Source organism: Ornithorhynchus anatinus, chromosome 7 (genome assembly GCF_004115215.2).
Source record: "Ornithorhynchus anatinus isolate Pmale09 chromosome 7, mOrnAna1.pri.v4, whole genome shotgun sequence".
NCBI classification, from domain to species: domain Eukaryota; kingdom Metazoa; phylum Chordata; class Mammalia; order Monotremata; family Ornithorhynchidae; genus Ornithorhynchus; species Ornithorhynchus anatinus.
The window spans coordinates 69,242,358-69,257,294 of NC_041734.1; the positions used below are offsets into that span (position 1 = coordinate 69,242,358).

Below are 14,937 nucleotides of genomic sequence, written 5' to 3' on the forward strand. Positions count from 1 at the left end.
TAATAATAATAATGTCATTTATTGACCACCCACTGGATGCAGTGCAGTGTACTAGAAACTTGACAAAATACAACAGAGTCAGGAGACACTTGGAAAACTTCAAGAACATCCCTGCTCAGATCATACAATTCCCCCTCCTTGGACATGATCTACGTGAGGTAAAGATACTTTTAACCCCAAAGAGGCCGAGCCTAGTTGGACCTCCCCACTCTTCCTCCTACCCCACCCTTCCTCAAAGCCCACTCTCTCCAAGGAACCTACCCTGACTTACCAGGCAGAAGGAGTGGATTTCCAACTACCCCAACCCTTCCCACCCCTCTCAGGGTTGCACCTGGAAAGTTTCCAGTACTCTACCAGTCTTGGCTACAGGAGGGAGAGTGAAGCAGAAGCCTATTCATTCCAATCCTAGCTTGGGTAGTGGCTAGCGAGTGGAAGGCAATCTGCTATAAGTCAGAACTGACCCATGCTGCGCAGCAGTGGAGTGGGAGAGAGTCGAGGGAGGAGACTAGAGTTTACCGCGTGGAAGGCGGCAGTGGTAAACCACTTCCAGATTTTCACCAGGAAAACTCTATGGATAAACTACCAGAACGATTGCGGATGGAGAGTTGGGCGTTCTGAGAGAGTTGTGTCCCCGGTATCGCTGTGGGGCAGAAACAACTCGACGGCATAAGACAAGACAACCCTCCCCAGCATACAACCCTCCCCTCATGCCTCCAGAGAGAAGGAGCAGAAAGAGACCACAGCCACCTGTCCACCAAGCCTCTGTGTCCTCCATCTACTCCAGGGCTGGGCATCTACAACAGTGCTGGGCCCTGAGGAGTGGGTCAAGGAGGGTGGGAGATGAGTGCTGCATTTCCTTCGGCCCAGAGCTGCCCAGGTTTTTCCCATCAGACCGCCAGCCCCTCTCCCTCCCTGACCCCGGCCACAGCGTTTAGTTCAGCTCCAGGCCCCTTGGGCCTCCTCCCTGCACAATCTCCCCCTGGTTGGAGAGTAAAAGGAAGGAGAAAGGAGGTTGAACAATTGCTGGACTGGAATACCGCTGTGAGGAGCACAGTGGCAGGGGCACTCAGGCGTTGGGTGGAGGAAGCAGGGACAGAGGAAAGAGGGGAGACAGTTTCTGCTCTTCGGGCGCTGGCCATCTGATAAGGGACTCACTTATACTATGAGCCCCACATGGGATATGGACTAGGTCTAACCTGATTATCTTGTACTTACCTCAGAGGTTAGTACAGTGCTTGGCCCATACTAAGCACTTGCCTTCAAATCAATCAATCAATCAGTGATTTATTGAGCACTTATTGTGTGTACAACACTATAACAGAGCTGGTAGACATGTTCCCTGCTCACAAGGAGTTTATAGTCTAGAGGGGAAGATGAACATGAATATAAATAAATTATGGCTATGCACGTAAGTGAGGTTGGGCTGAGGGGGAACAGGAATTAAGGGTGCAAACACAGAAGGGAGTGGGAGAAGAGTCAGCCAGTCAGTGAAATGAGGGCTTAGTTGGGGAAGACCTCTTAGAGGAGATGTGATTTTAATAAGGCTTTGCAGGTGGGGAGAGGGTAATCTGTGGGGAGATGATGGTTTGTTATATCTGAAGGGGGAGGAAGATCCAGGCCAGAGACAGGATGTGGGCAAGGAGTTGGTGGCAAGACGGATTAGATCGAGGTACTGTGAATAGGTTGACATTTAAGGAGTGAAGTGTGCTGGGTAGGTTGTAGTAGGAAATCAGAGAGGTAAAGTAGGAGGGGACAAAGGGATTGAGTTCTTTAAAGCCAATGATAAGGAATTTCTATTTGATGCAGAGTTAGATGGCAACCACTGGAGGTTCTTCAGGAGTGGGGAAACATGGACTGAATGGTTTTTTAGGAAGAAGTTCCAGGCAGCAGAGTGAAGTATCGACTGGAGTAGGGAGAGACAGGAGGCAGGGAGGTCAGCGAAGAGGAGCGATTCAGTAATCAGGGAGGTTTAAGCGCTCGGATTAACGTGGTAACAGTTTTGATGGAAAGGAAAGGGTAGATTTTAGCGATGTTGTGAAGGTTGAACCGAGAGGATTTGGTGACAGATTGAGTATGTGGGCTGAATGAGAGAGATGAGTCAAAGATAATGCCAAGGTTAAAGGCTTGTGAAACAGGGAGGATGGTTGTGCTTTCTACAGTAATGAGAAAGTCAGGGGAAGGACAGGCTTTGAGTAAGAAGATGAGGAATTCTGTTTTGAACATGTCAAGTTTGAGGAGTCAGTGGGGCATCCAAGTAGAGATGTCCTGAAGGCAAAAGGAAAGGCGAGATTGCGAAGGAAAAAAACCAGGGCTGGAGATGTAGATTTGGGAATCATCCGCACAGAGATGGTAGTCGAAGTCATGGGAGTGACTGTAAGGTCACTGTGGGCAGGGAACGTGACTGCCGACTCTGTTATAGTGTACTCTCCCGAGTGCTTAGTACAGTGCTCTGCACGTAGTGAGCGATCAATAAATACGATTGAGAGAATGAGTATAGATGGAGAACTGAAGGGGACCCAGAACTGAGCCTTGAAGCACTTCCACAGTTAAGGGATGGGAGGCAGAAGAGGAGCCTGAGAGGGACTGAGAATGAGCACCCAGAGAGATAGGAGGAAAACCAGGAGAGGACAGTGAAGACAAAGTTTGATATTGCTTCTAGGAGAATGGGGTGGTCCACATTGTCCAAGGTAGCAGAGGAAGTTGGATTTGGCAAGAAGATCATCGGTGACCTTTGAGAGCGCAGTTTTGGTGGAGTTAACAAGGAGGAAGCCAGATTGGAGGGGATCAAAGGGAGAATTGGAGGAGAGGCAGTGGGTATAGACAACTCGCTCAAGGAGTTTGGAGAAGAATAGTAGGAGGGGGATGGGGTAATAACTCCCCAAGGGAGTTACTGGGGTCAAGGGAGAGTTGTTTTTAGGATGGGAATAGATGAACCTGTTTGAAAGCTGTGGCGAAGAAAGATCGGAGAGCAAACGGGAAGCAGTATAGCCTCGTGGATAAATCATGCTCTTGGGAGTCAGAAGGACCTGGGTTCTAATCCCAGCTCTGCCACTTTTCTGCTCTGTCTCCTTGGACATGTCATTCAGCTTCTCTGGGCCTCAGTTATGTCATCTGTAAAATGGGGTTAAAACTGTGAGTCCCAGGTAGGACAAGGACAGTGCCCAACCTGAGAAGCTTGTATCTACCCCTCTGCTTAATACAGTGCTTGGCACATAGTAAGCTTTTAACAAATACATAAAACAAATAAACAATAAAGAGCATTGATTGGTAGATTGATTGATTGATCCATGGCAGCCCTCCAATGGACTCTGAGCTACAGATGGTTTAAAGCCCAGTAGAACAGTGGTCCATGACAATCTTTTAAAGGGCTGTCCTCTCCTCAGGACCCCTCACTGCACCCGGCCACCCACCCTCCAGCCAGACATGGCCGAGTCCCTGATTTCCAGGGCTAACGTGGGACCAGGCCTTGCCCGGATTCTGCCCTGGCACCTCTGGAATGGGCTTTACAAAGCCCTGGCAGTGTTGATGCCACAGGCTAGAGCTTCAAATAGGCATCTGTGTTGTCACTGTCCCCATTCAAAATGTCAAGCGGCAAAAGCGCTTCCACTCCGGCGCCTCTTTTCATTACAAATTGAACTCCGATAATTTCCACAAAAATCCATTTCGACAAAGCCCCTCCCTCACTCCTCAAGGTTTCCTTTGCCTCCTTGGGTCTCCATCTCCTCTGCCCCTCTCCTCTCCACCCCATTCTCCTGGGAACATTATCAAATTAATAATAATAATGGCGATGATGATGATAGTAATAATGATAATAATAGTTTTTGTTAAGCGCTTACCTGTATCTACCCCAGAGCTTAGTATATACATTAAGCGCTTAACAAATACCATTGAAATAAATGAAACCCCAACCCTGATAATGATAATAATTGAGGTATTTGTTAAGGGCTTACTGTGGGCCAGACACTGTACTAAGAGCTGTGGGGGTAGGGGGGAATATAAGCAAGTCACGTTGGGCACAGTCTCTGTTCCACGTGGGGCTCACAGTTTCAGTTATGACTCTCAAGTCTGCATTCTTTCCACTAAGCCATGTTGCTTCTCCTCTCAGCGCTGAAATTGTGGGCACAAGTTTCCCAAGGCCCCCGCTTAGCCTCCCCTTTCTCTGCTCTCATATCTCCAGAGATCCCCAAGCCCGGTCCAATCGCTGTCTGCATTCCTCTAGAGATCGCCACGCCCGGCCCCATCTCTGCTCACATTCCTCCAGAGATCTCCAAGCCTGGCTCCATCTCTGCTTGCATTTCTCCAGAGAACTCCAAGCCCAGTCCTATTTCGGCTTACATTTCTCCAGACATCTCCAAGCCCTGTCCCATTTCTGCTTGCATTTCTCCAAAGATCTCCAAGCCCAGCCCCATCTCTACCCACATTTCTCCAGAGATCTTTAAGTCTGGCCCCATCTCTGCTCGCATTCCTCCAGAGATCTCCAAACCCAGCCTCTAAGAGGAGGGGAGAAAGGGCTGCAGGGGTGACATCTCCATTTTGCAGATGGAAAAAGTGAGATCCAAATAAGTTAAATTTTGTCTCTCCTTCTCAGGCCCTTGCTATTCCCAAGAAAAGTGTCCAGAGACCCTGGAGCTTGCCAAGACAAACTGGCCTCGGCCCCCTGGCATTGACGGTCAGAGACACATCTGTGCCACAGACCCCAAGGAACTTGGGAGAACAAGAGGCCAGATCCACCCACAGAGCTGGAGGAAACAATCACACAATCACAATAGTGGAAAAGAGGCCACAAGGCTAAATCCAAGAAGTCCACTGTGGGAAGTCCAGACGTGGAGACTCAGGCCTTCAGCGAACTCCTGAGGCTAGGGGTTTTTTCCAAAAACATCAAGAGCCAGATGAACCCTCCCCAACCGTCCACCCAAGACCTCCAACCTTGCCTCCATGGCTCCCCTCCTCCCCTACACCCGACTCTCTTCCCTAAGCTCTCTCCTGCATCCTCTCAGTCAATCAGAGAAGCAGCATGGCCTAGTGGAAAGAACTTGGGCCTGGGAGTCAGAGGATCTGAGTTCTAATGCCAGCTCCGCTGCTTGTCTGCTGCGTGACAAGTCACTTCACTTCTCTGAGCCTCAGTTACCTCACCTGTAAAATGAGGATTAAGAGTACGAGCCCGACGTGGGATAGGGATCTGATTAGCTTGTACCTACCCCAGTGCTTAATTCAGTGCCTGGCACATAGTAAATGCTTAACAAATACTATTTTTAAAAAACCCAGTCAATAGTATTTATTGAGTGCTTTCTGTATGCGGACCACTGAACTAAGCAATTGGGAGAATACAATACAAATGAGCTGATAGACACAATCTTGGTAGAAGTGATCCCTACCCACAATGAGCTTACAGTCTACAGAGGGATCCAGACATTAAAAATAAATTACAGAGAGGGGAAATAGTGGACTATAAGGATATGGACCTAAGTGTTAAGGGGTTGTGGTGAGGATCGAAGTATTTAAGTGGTGCTTCCTCATGGTAAAATGGGGATTCAATCTCCGTTAATTAATAATAATTATGGTATTTGTTAAGCACTTACTACGTGCTGAGCACCGTTCTAAGTGCTGGGGGAGATATAGGGTAATCAGATTGTCCCACGTGGAGCTCACAATATTTAATCCCCATTTTTACAGATGAGGTAACTGAGGCACAGAGAAGTTAAGTGATTTGCCCAAGGTCACCCAGCAGACAAGGGGCAGAGCCGGGGTTAGAACCCACAACATCCGACTCCCAAGCCCAGGCTCTTTCCACTAAGCTACGTTGCTTCTCCACGCCGTTCTCACTCCTACTTCGACTGTGAGCCCCATGTCGGACCTGATTATCTTGTATCTACTCTAGCGCTAAGTACAGTGCTTGGCACTCAGTAGGCACTTAGCAAAAACCACAGTTATTACTGTTATTATTATCTCTCTGAGGCTCAGTCCCTGTCTCTGACAAACACAACACTGGCAGCGGGATTACTGAGCACCCTATACTTTGAGAGGACATTCTCGGGGGGCTTTCTCCTTTTCTCTATTTTCTTCCTCCTCTTCCGCTTTCCACCCCTCCTTACATCTCCCCTCTCGGATCCCAAAAGTTCGAAAGAGGAGAACTTCTTTCCTGTCTCTGATCTGGAAACTCTCCTTTCCAGATTCTCTTTGCCCCCAAGTGGTGAGAAAACAAACTGAGACGCTGTATGTGCGTGAAGACGATACCAAAATTGCCTCTGTTACCTCATCTATAAAATGGGGATTAAGACTGTGAGCCCCATGGTCTAGTAGCAGCAGCATGGCCTAGTGGCAAGAGCACGGGCTTGGGAGTCAGAGGATGTGGGTTCTAATCCTGACTCCACCACTTGTCTGCAGTGTGATTTTGGGCAAGTCACTTAACTCCTCTGGACCTCAGTTACCTCATAAAATAGAGATTAAAATGTGAACCCCATGTGGGACCGGGAGTGTGTCCAACTTGATTACCTCGTATCTACCCCAGTTTTTAGAACAGTGCTTGGCATGTAGTAAGGGCTTAACAGATACCATTCTTATTCTTATTCTTACCGTTACACGGACCGTGTCCAAACCGAGTAGCTTGTATCTATCCAGCACATGGTACAGTGCCTGGCACATAGTAAGCACTTAACAAATGCCATTAAAAAAAAATGAAACTTGGAAGTTCTTTAAAAATTCTGCATCTAAAGCCCAAGGAAAATGTGGGCCCCAGAAAAATAAAATGGAGCCAAAAAGAAACCCTGCAAGGCCAGTTGGCAAAATACTGTGTACGCTTGGCAAAGTTGCAGAGAGTTGGCAAAGTCACACAGCAGATTAGTGGCGGAGTCAGAATTAGAACCCACATCCTCTGACTCCCAAGCTGTGCTCTTGCTACTAGGCCATGCCGTCGTTACTAGACCCTGGGGATAATAGTCTTAATCCCCATTTTGTAGATGAGGTAACAGAGGTAATTTTGGTATCGTCTTCATAAATATCCAGCCTATATAAAGAGCTGGTCAAAGAGGGGAAGGTAATTTTTCAACAATGGAGAGATCACCCTGAGGGAGAACTGGAGAGGAGTAGTGGTAATTATTATTATTATTATTGTGCTTGTTAAGTGCCTACTATGTGCCAGGCACTGTACTAAACACTGGGGTGGATACTAGCAAATCAGGTTGGACACAGTCCCTGTCCCACATGGGGCTCACATTCTCAATCCCCATTTTACAGAGGAGGTAACTGCAGGCCTGGAGAAGTGAAGTGACTTGCCCAAGGTCACACAGAAGAGCCGGAATTAGAACCCATGACCTCTGACTCTCAGGCCCGGGCTCTATCTATAGGTCATGCCGTTTTGTTGGAGAAGTAGTAATCGTATTTAAATATCATAATTATCATTATTATTGGGAGCCTGCTTTGTGCAGAACGCTGTACTGAGCTCTAGAAAAGAAATACACGGGTGGGAATTAGAAACAGTTCCTGGCCCTCAAACGGCTCACAATATCAGACTAGGGAAGGGAGAGGGGGCTAATACAGACGCATAAGGAAGGTTGAGACAAGAGGTGCACAGACAGTTTATAAAGGACAAGGACAGTGATAAGAGAGAGAGAGAGAAAGAGAGCCCTTAAAGAGGGCCAGACCAGAGGTAGACAGAAAATGAAGGAGGCCCAGTGAAGAGCCCCTTTCAGGGATGCCAAAACTAATAATAAAAGATTCTTGAAATATATCACAAGCGGGAGGCCAGCTAGATGATCAGTGGGGCCCCTTGATGATGTGGAATTAAAGAAACATTCGGAGGTGGAAAGAAGAGAACCAAAAGGCTCAATGAATTCTTTAAAACTTTCTTTACTGAGAAAGATATCAGAAAGTCCTCACACCCAATTTTTTAAAAAAGATTTTTAGTAGACAAGTCAAAGGGACAGGATAAAGAAAAATGCTTGAAATCAATCAATCAATGGTATTTATTGAGCGCTTCAGTGTGCAGAGCACTTAACTAAGCACTTGAGAGAGTAGTATATAACAATGAACAGTTTACAGTCTTGAGGGAAGCAGCGTGGCTCAGTGGAAAGAGCCTGGGCTTGGAAGTCAGAGGTCATGAGTTCGACTCCTGGCTCTGCCACTTGTCAGCTGTGTGACTGTGGGCAAGTCACTTCACTTCTCTGTGCCTCAGTTACCTCATCTGTAAAATGGGGATTAACTGTGAGCCTCCCGTGGGACAACCTGATTACCCTGTATCTACCGCAGCGCTTAGAACAGTGCTCTGCACATAGTAAGCGTTTAACAAATACCAACATTAGTATTAGAGGGGAAGACAGACATTAATATAAATAAATCAATTACAGATATATGCATACATTACATATATATATATATAAACATATATATGTGTGTGTGTATTTATAAACAAATCACAGGGTACAGATAGCCTCCCACCAAGAGCTTGGAAATACCTCAGAAGAGAAATTGCAGAAATGCTGGCCAGTGTATTGGCAGAGCCCAGTTGTGACTTTGTCAAACTCTTTTTGGAGGCAGGACAGAGGATGAGGACTGAAGGGGAAGTAGGAAGTGGATTCTTGCATTACCTGCTCTCTGGGAACTACACAACCCTGAAGGGATGATAATAATGATAACGATAATACTAATAACTATATTTGTTAAGCACTTACTATGAACCAAGCACCGTACTAAGCACTGGGGTAGGCTATAAGATAATCAGGTCAGACACCAGTCCCTGTTCCACATGGGGCTCACAGTCTAGAGAGGAGGGAGAAGTAGAGAATCCTCATTTTACAGATGAGGAAACCCAAGCTCAGAGCATTTGTGACATAATAATAATAATAATAATAATAATAATAATTATTATTATTATTAATACAGTATTTGTTAATCGTTTTCTACGTGTCAAGCACTGTTCTAAGCACTCAGGTAGATACTAAGTAATCAGATTGACCACAGTCCCTGTCCCACATGGGGCTCACAGTCTTAATCCCCATTTGACACATGAGGTAACTGAGGCACAGAGAAGTAAAGTGACTTGCCCAAGGTCACACAGCAGACATGTGGCAAAGCCGGGATTACCTCCCATGTCTTCTTTCTCCCCAGCCCATACTTTTTCCACTAGACCATGCTGCTTTTAGAGGTCATTTGTTCAAGTCACAAAGGGGCAAGTGGCAGAGGGGTAGGACCTCATCCCAGCTCTGTCCTCTGGCTCTGTTCACCCTCAACCCTTCACTTTGAGGCAGAATAATAATAATAATAATAATAATAATAATGGTATTTATTAAGTTCTTACTATGTGCCAGGAACTACTAAGAGCTGGAGTGGATACAAACAAATCGGATTGGGCACAGTCCCTGTCCCACATGGGGCTCACAGCCTCAATCCCTAATTTACAAACGAGGTAACTGAGGCAAAGACAAGTGAAGTGAGTTGCCCAAGGCCCCTCAGCAGATAAGTGGCAGAGTTGGGATTAGACCCCATAGCCTTCTGACTCCCGGGCCCGTTCTCTAGCCATGTTGCTGCATGGAATCCTGGTACGTGAGGCCTGGTGCCCACTATGCCAGGTCAGTGAAGCAGTAACCTCTGGGAAGGGGTAGGGGGTTTGGGGCACGCTCACTACAAATACCTGAATGCTCTGCCTAACAACTCGGAACTTGGTGTATTTAAGGAAACTTGCAAGTGTATTTATAATAGTTTATGCGCATGGGGGCACCTACTATGAAGAATAACAATAATGGTGATATTTTTTAAGTGCTGACTGTGTGCCAGGCACTGGACGCCGTGCTGCTTCTCAGGATGTGGGGGCTTTTGGGATTTGCTTTTATTATTATTATTATTGTTCGTAGTAGGCTTTCCCCTTTTTTGTCTTAGTTCTGACTGCTCGGGTTATGTTTGGAGCAACGGAACTTGCTCAGTTTCCCCCCCAAGTGGGGCCAGGTGGAGGCAGGGAGGGAAGGGGAGACTGAAACCCAGCAAGGCCTAGTACAGTACACTGCACCGAGTGAGCACTGAGTAAATACCACTTCCCCTACTATTACTAGTAGATAGAGCTGGGGCCTGGGAATCAGAAAGACCTGGGTTCTAATCCTGACTGTGGAGTTGTGTGTTTGTTGTGTAACCTTGGACAAGTCACTTCACTTCCCTGGGCTTCAGTTCCTCATCTGTAATATGGGGATTAAGACTGTGAGATCCATGTGGGACAGGAGCCATATCTTCGCTCGGATCTACCTGCACACAGTAAGCGCTCAATATATACCCTTTACTGATTAATTGGGATGACTTCTAAGCAATGTAATAGAGTTGTTGACTGCTAGGAAGCCACAGCGGCAGCAGATGGGGAACTTTTTTTTCCGATCACGTGCCGAGAAGAACATGAATCTATGGGGCGGGATCACAGAACGACACCACCACTCTCTGCAGAGAGTGGCTGGAGCCACCCGCCTGCAGGAAGGAAGCGATGACTGACTGCTCTCCGCTCCCTTTTTCCTCTCAGTCTTCCTTGGAGAGTGATTATCCTCAATATGGAGAAGCGGCGTGGCCTAGCGGAAAGAGCACGGGCCTGAGAGTCAGAGGACCTGGGTTCTGATTTATCTACACCACATGTCTGCTGTGTGACTTGGGCAAGTCACTTATCTTTTCTGTGCCTCACTTATCTCATCTGTAAAACGGGAATTAAGACTGTGAGCCCAAGGTGAGACAGGGATATGTCCAACCTCATTTCGATGTGTCTACATCAGCACATAGTACAGTGCCTGGCTCATAGTAAGCGCTTAACAAATACCATTTAAAAAAATTGTCCTTTGGTTTGAAGGGCGACAGAGCTGACGGCAAGAACCGTATTCATGAGTGTAATGAACTGAGAGAGTAACTCTTGGACTCTTACATGCCGAAAATATAATCTAGCACCTTTTCGCTCCCCTTGCTACTCTGGTGAGCACCGCTCAGAAATCAGTGATTAAAAGGAGAAATATATGCCTTTGGATTATTTTTGCAGTGGAGCTGATGATTTGCGCTGAGCCATCTGCACTATAGTCTGAATTCCCTCTACTAATCCCAGCTCCACCATTTAAAAATTATAATAATAATTATGGTATTTGTTAAGCACTTACTACGTGCCAGGCACTGTACTGAGTGCTGGAGTGGATGCAAGCAAATTGGACTGGACATAGTCCTTCTCCCACATAGGGCTCGCCGTCTTAATCCACATTTTACAGATGAGTCACAGAGAAGTGAAGTGACTTGCCCAAGGCCACCCATCAGACAAGTGGCAGAGCCAGGATTAGAACCCATGACCTTCTGACTCCCAAGACCGTGCTCTATCCACTACACTATGCTGCTTCTCTTGCCTGCTGGGCAAGTCACTTCACTTCTCTTGGCCTCAGTTCATCGGTAAAATGGGGATTGAGACTGTGAGTGCCTTGTGGGACAGGGACTGTGCCTAACCTGATTTGCTAGTATCGACCCCAGCGCTTAGTACAGTGACTGGCACAAAGTAAGTGCTAAACGAATACCACAACTATTATTATTATTATTACTATCCAATGGCTCATTTTCTAAAATGGAGATCACCACAATTATCCTTTAATTCTCTGGGGAGTAACTGGGTTACAGAAGTGGGCATTCACAATCAAGTTTCCTCTGCCACTATCCCTTTTGGGAAACAGGCTGTCAACAGTCAGTCCTTGAAGAATGACTTGACCTTGCCCAGTGTTAGGGAGGTGAGAGAAGAGTCAGCCAGTCAACTGCATTTATTGAGCACTTACTCCGCCGTACAGCAGGGTACTAAGGGCTTGGGAGAGTGTGATGTCATAATAAACAGGCACATTCCCTGCCCACAGTGATCATAGTCTGATGACTTCACTTACCTTGACACCCACAGATGTGTGCACCCGCCCACCCCTGGCCCCAAACACACACATGCCCAATCAACTGCACCCGCAGTGCTTGCCGGTGGCCCCAAAATAGTAATGGTCTCTGATCACTTCTAGAAATGTGTATTGGCTGGCCCTCAGGATTCTTTCTCATTCTGCATCTGCAGCAGCAAAGCCCCCTTGTTCTGATTAGCTGGTGATTTCCTCTCTCATCTCTTCTTCCAGGCTCCGCTCCCACCCAACCGCCTTCTAGACAGGATACTAGATTTAAGATTCCCTTCCATTCTAAAGCCAAGGGCCTTCGCTTCCTCCTCGAGGGTTTCTTCTCTGTGAGCTGGTGAGGCAAGATTGCAATTTTACATCCTGGAGATGGTGGACGTCTATTCCGCATCTCACCCGGGCAATAATAGTAGGAAGGAGACAGTTTCCTGCCTGAAGGCTTCTTCACAAGCCCCAACTCTCCTCTCCTCCAGGAGATGATTTGTAAGTCACACTAACCACACTCTTTTTTATAGTATTTGTGAAGCCTTTACTATGTGTCAAACACTGTTCTAAGAGCTGGGAAGGTAAAAAGTTAATTAGGTTGGACACAGTGCCTGTCCCAAATGGGGCTCACAATCTAAGTAGGAAGGAGAACAGGTATCACCATTTTACAGTTGAGGAAACTGAGGCACAGAAAAGTTAAATGACTTGCCCAAGGTCACACAACAAGCAATTGGCAGAGCTCAAATTAGAACCCAGGTCCCGCTGACTCCCAGGCCCGTGCTCTCTCCACTAGGCCACGCTGCTTCTCTAAAACTCCTTTTGGAATGAGCTTTTTTCCTCTGAGATGGTTATTTTATGTAATTGTTTCTCTGGAATGCAGGTCCTGCAAGATGGGGGTTTTTATTTCTCAGAGGATCTTAAAGGCTGTCTGCGGCATTGAAGCTAAGGTGCAAATGAAAGATATGCTAATTTCAAGGGCCCTAGGAAGAGAGCAATTTCCAATTTTGCTGAACTGTGTGTCAAATAAAGAGCCAGCAGGAAATCTTGCAGAGGCGGGAATGGGCTTCTTCTCCTGGGTGAAATCTCTGGTGACGTTTAATAAATACCATCAGTATTAGAAAGTTTGCCGTCCCCTAGTTCTTCCTTGCTTGGGGAAGGAGCACAGGAGATGAGACATTTGCAAGAATCGTGTGGAGCCCGAAGCACGTTATTGTCACTATTATTAGCATTTACTGAGCCCCCACAATATATGTAGGGCAAGACTGGTTGCTTGGGAATGAACACAGAAGCGCTGAATTAAAGACAGTTTTTGCCCTCAAGGAGTTCACAGTCTAGAGACCAACACAGAAATAATGGACAATTTTATAGTTAAAAATTTAAACAAGGTCTGCCAGGGAAGATTCCTTGTGCCCGCTGGTTCTGTGATCTCCCCGGCCCCTTGTCTCATCCCTTTACCAGTCCTGTCCAGTTCCAGAAAAATCTACAATATTTTCAGTCAACAGTATTTTGTGAGTGCCTACTGTGGGCAGAACACCACGCCAAGTGCTCAATTCTGTCATATTGTACTCTCCCGAGTGCTTAGTACAGTGCTCTGCACATGGTAAGTGCTCAAAAAATACAGTTGATTGATTGAGAAGGGTTCAAAGATTAGAACACACGATCCCCGCCCTCTGGGGCTTACATTCCAGTGGAGAATATGAATTAGGTTCTACCCCTTCCTGCTCTCTCCCTCCTCTTCCATGAAGGGCAAGAGGGTGGTTGGAGCGCCATGGTGCAGACCCACACTGCGTTTGGGTAGGGGGTGTAACCTTCATGGAGACCAAAGAGGGAGAAACTCTAGGTCAGGGAAAAGTCAAAGGAAAGGAAAGATGGTGTTTCTTCCTGGATATTTTTAAAGGTTTTTCTTTAGATTGGTGTCGTTGCTTTAAGAATTGGAAGTGGTCTACTTTGCTCAGTCTTTATGGCGAGTTTGTTTCCAGTCCTTTACCAGTCTCGACTATGGGAGGCAGAGTCAAGCAGAGGCCTACCTGTTCCATTCCTAGCTTGGGCAATGGCTAGAGAGTAGAAAGCCATCTGCTACAAGTCAAAACTCACCCGAGCTGGGCAGCAGCAGCATGGGAGAGAGTCAAGGGTGGATACTCCAGTTTACCGCACGGATGGAGGCAGTGGTAAACAACTTCCAGATTTTTTACCAGGAAAACTCTATGGATACACTACAGAATGATTGCAGATGGAGTAGGGGCGTTCTGAGAGAGATGTGTCCATGGCGTCGCTCTGGGTCGGACACGACTCGACAGCAAAAGACAAGACAAGATCCTTGGACCAAATGTTCCAATGTGCCTGTAATTGAGTAAAGTCTTTTTTATCCTTTAAAATCAATATCTGCAGATCTGCTTGTGTGGGCAGAGAATGTGTCTACCAACTCTGTTTTATCGTACTCTTCCAAATGTGAAATGCTCAGTGAGTGCTCAATACATACCATTGATGATGACGATTGTCTCCCCCTCTAAACTGTGAGCTCATTATGTTCAGGGAATGTGTTTGTTAATTGTTGTATTGTACTCTCCCAAGTGCATAGTACAGTGCTTTGCACACAGCACGTGCTCAATAAATACGATTGAATGAACGAATGATGATGCAAGTCCTCTTTGGAATCCCCTTTGCCTGGGGAAGGGGTGGGGGCACTCCAGGAAGCCACTGATTTCAGCCCAGCACCATAGTGAGTACTTGGGAGAATATAATAAAGTAGAAACCGTCAGTCCCCCTCACAGAGTTTACAAACTAGCTAATAACACTCATTCATTCATTTATTCTTTGTCGTATTTATTGAGCGCTTCCTGTGCACTGAGAACTACACTAAATGCTTGGGAGAATAAAATATAACCATAAACAGACACATTTCCAGCCTACAACCAGTTTATAGTCTAGAGGGAGCTTATTATTAATAATAATAATGATCATAACAATAATGTCAATAATAATAACCACGGTACTATGTACCAAGTACTTTGTACCATGGGCTGTACTAAGCACTGGAGTAGATACAAGGTGCCGGGCTAGACAAGGGGAACCCAATGCTGGT

At 46.5% G+C, this 14,937-nt stretch overlaps 1 non-coding gene across 1 annotated transcript; it reads left to right on the forward strand.

Annotated features, from left to right (window-relative positions):
• The first annotated feature begins 313 nt into the window (after positions 1-313).
• On the forward strand, positions 314-451 carry LOC114813495. Its single transcript, XR_003761212.1, has one exon. It is a non-coding gene; the product is annotated as a small nucleolar RNA SNORA7 (small nucleolar RNA).
• The last annotated feature ends 14,486 nt before the right edge of the window (positions 452-14,937 follow it).